This window comes from Apium graveolens, chromosome 11 (genome assembly GCF_009905375.1).
Source record: "Apium graveolens cultivar Ventura chromosome 11, ASM990537v1, whole genome shotgun sequence".
NCBI classification, from domain to species: domain Eukaryota; kingdom Viridiplantae; phylum Streptophyta; class Magnoliopsida; order Apiales; family Apiaceae; genus Apium; species Apium graveolens.
The window spans coordinates 66895481-66899408 of record NC_133657.1 but is presented as its reverse complement, the minus strand read 5'-3'; positions in this window follow the sequence as shown (position 1 = coordinate 66899408).

Below are 3928 nucleotides of genomic sequence, written 5' to 3'. Positions count from 1 at the left end.
CTAAAAATTTGGGGGCACTACTTGTATGGAGAGAAGTGCGAGATTTTCACAGACCATAAGAGCCTCAAGTACATATTTACGCAGAAAGAGCTCAACATGCGCCATAGGAGATGGTTAGAACTAATCAAGGACTATGATTGTGAGATTCTCTATCATCCGGGGAAAGCCAATGTGGTGGCTGACGCCCTCAGTAGGAAGGAAAGGCTCAGAATGATAATGACTTCGGAGGAATTAATCAAGGATTTCGAAAGAATGGAAATAGAAGTAAAGGTAACCGGAACCGGAATTAAAAAGCTGTTTGAGATATCAATGCAGCCGGAGTTATTAGAAAAGATTAGATTGTGCCAAGAAAGAATGATGAATGAGGGCAGAGAGTCAATGACTGGAGAAGAGATCCATACTGAGAGAGACAATAAGGGGATAATGAGGTATTCCTACAGGATTTGGGTTCCGAATGTTCAAGAACTTAAAGATGAGATTTTGAATGAAAGTCATAGTTCAAGGTATTCCATTCACCCGGGAAGCACTAAGATGTATAGGGATTTGAAGGAATATTACTGGTGGCCCAACATGAAGAGGGACGTAGCAGAATGGGTAAGCAAATGTTTGACTTGCCAAAGAGTAAAGGCAGAGCACCAGAGACCCAGTAGACTTTTACGACCCCTAGAGATTCCCGAGTGGAAATGGGAACAGATAGCGATGGATTTTGTTGTAGGCTTGCCAAGGACAAAAGCCAACCATGATGCCATATGGGTGATCATAGACCGACTGACAAAGTCAGCTCATTTTATTCCTATCAATAAGAGGTACACAGTCGATAGACTGGTGGACATTTACCTTAAGGAAATAGTGACGCGACATGGAGTCCCAGCGTCCATTGTCTCAGACCGAGACCCCAGATTCAACTCCAGATTTTGGAAGAGCTTTCAAGAATGTGCGGGGACCAAGTTAAATATGAGTACCGCGTACCATCCCCAGACGGATGGGCAGAGTGAAAGGACCATCCAGACACTAGAGGATATGTTGAGAGTCTGTGCAATAGACTTTAAAGGAAGTTGGGATGATCACTTGTCGTTGATCGAGTTTTCTTATAACAATAGCTTTCATGCTAGCATCGGAATGCCACCTTATGAGGCCCTGTACGGAAGAAGGTGTCGATCTCCCTTATACTGGGATGAAGTAGGAGAGCGGAAGATGCTCGGACCCGAGGTGGTCCAAAGGACCAAAGACATAGTGGATCTCATCAGAGGACGGCTGGTAGCAGCCCAAGACAGACAGAAGAAATATGCAGACCTAGCTCGAAAGGAAAAGGAGTATGAAGTAGGGGACTTAGTACTGCTGAAGGTATCCCCTTGGAAGGGATTAATGAGATTTGGAAAGAAAGGAAAACTAAGCCCAAGATACATTGGACCTTTTGAGATACTAAGACGGATTGGGAAGTTGGCTTACGAGCTAGCCTTACCCCCGAACCTACAACAAGTTCATAATGTGTTCCATGTGTCAATGCTAAGGAAGTATCATCGGGATGCCAGACACATAGTGGAGTACGAGCATGTGGATATGCAACCAGATCTGACTTACGTGGAGAAACTAGTAAGGATTATAGATAAGAAGGAGCAGGTGCTTCGGAACAAAGTGATCAAGCTAGTCAGAGTGCTATGGCAGAATCATAATGTGGAAGAATCAACTTGGGAACTAGAGAGCGCAATTCTAGAGAAGTACCCCCATTTGTTTTCTATTTGATTCCGGGACGGAATCCTTTTAAGGAGGGGAGACTGTAATAACCCCAAAATTTTGAACTTTTTGTAACCCTTATGAATAGTGTTTTTGCTGATATTGCTGAATAAGAAAACTGTTCATGCCACACTATGTAGGGTTTCTTTTATGGATATTCTGAGATTTTATTAGTACTTTAGATGGTATATAAGTGTATGTAAAGATCGTCAGAATCCAATTCCGAACACTTTGATTTTTCCCGGAAATCCACTAGATACGGAAAGAATTGAGTATAAGGTAACAGGATAAAAAGGATTTAAATAAAAGGATTATAAGAGAGGATCATAAAAGGAATATAATGTATTGAGAAAGGCTAAGGAAACTTAAGTAATAAGATCCCGGGTATGATCCCTCAAACGAGAAACGAGAACGAAAGTTAAGCGAACCGTATAACAGATCAGCGGTCATTAGGCAAACAATTAGGAAGTTAATCAAGGAGGTTAGGGATGATGAGGTCATCCAACCAATAAGAAAAGGGCAAGTAAGGGATGATGACATCATAAGCATGACATAAGCATGACATAAGGGGAAGGAGGTGTGGTTGATTTAAAACCACACAAAGTTCAAGGTTAGAAAGGTAATTAACCAAAAAACAAAACAAAAACAACCAAGCTAAGCTAAACAAATCAAAAACACAAAATCATTTCATTTCTCCCACATTTGCTCTCGGCTTTTCTCCATTTCAAGAAGAAAAAATTTCAAAATTCAAGTTCCAAGCTTTCTTAATTGGTAAGTTAATTATCTAGTACTCCTTATGCATAGATATAGCTATCCTATGAGTTTAAGCCTCCAAATCATTCACAATCTTCTCCAAGAAATCAATGAAGAAGACAATGAATAGTGATTTCAAGATTTTTAACTTGATTTTTCTTGTTTTTCCTTTAAGATCCAAGCATCCCTAAGTCATCTCAAGGCTTCTTAAGGCTTCCTAGCTACTCCAATCACTTCAAGGAAGGTATAACATCTCCAAACCCTAGCTTTACTTTGTATATTAGGATGATTTTGATAGTTATGGTAAAAGAGTAGCTTGATGCTTGTTGGTTTAGAGTTTGGGTTGGAATGGTAGTGAATTGAATGTTGAAATCTTATGGTTTGGTTAAAGGACTTAAGTTTAGTTTAAATTCAAGTTTAAGAATAAGTATAAATTGTTAATGTTGAGTTGATTGGGGCTGTTATGATGTAGTGAGGATGGATTTTGGTTGTATGAATGAATTGGGATTGATTGGTGGTTGAATTGGAATGGTATAAAATTGGGAAATCGCGTAAACATAGCCGTCGTAATGTCCGATTTACTTTAGACTGCTTTTGTTCATAACATTAGGACCCGAGAACTCCCTGATAGGTTTTGACCATTGCCATTTTTAGATAGTTCATGTTACGAGCTTCGTTTTGATATGTGGTTCGTTTGATTCCGATGTACGGTTTAGGAGAAACGGTCGTTTTAAGTAACGACGCTTCGCGAACGAATCATTACCCCTCGCCTTACTTTGAAACCTTGGTTAAAGACCTTAAAAGACTAATTGGAGTATGAAACAATTATGTTAAGTGTGTTAGGCAGTTGGTAAGACACTCGCGAAAGAATCGTCTTAAAACTCGTAATGGTTAATTTGTTAAAAATGGTGGAGCCGAGGGTACTCGAGTGACTTAAGAGAATCAGTAAGCGCAAAGCGAGCGTTAGAGTCTAATTTGGTTAAAGTATAGATTTACAAGTGACTTTGGTTTAATTCCAACTCACATGTTGTTTATAGGTTACCAGACTCGTCCCAAGCCATTTGCAACCCCAGTCGCTCAGGCAAGTTTTCTACCCGTATAACTGTTGTTGTGATGTATATGTGTATATGCATGATCTTGTGATAAATGCATATTTGTTATTAGCAAATTCTTGCGATATATTGGAGCAAGTGATATGGTATATATGCATGCCTGTTTCGTATTCTTGATTTATATATCTGTTGGTTCAAATGCTTATTAGTTTCATAATACCTATGATAGAGATAAGCGGTATTTGAGTTTACCCTTAGTATAGGGGATCAAAAGGTGAACATATTTCTAAACCGGGAGTCGATGTTCCCGAGTATATTATATATATATATATATATATATATATATATATATATATATATATATGGATGTAGTTTTCAAAACTATTGAT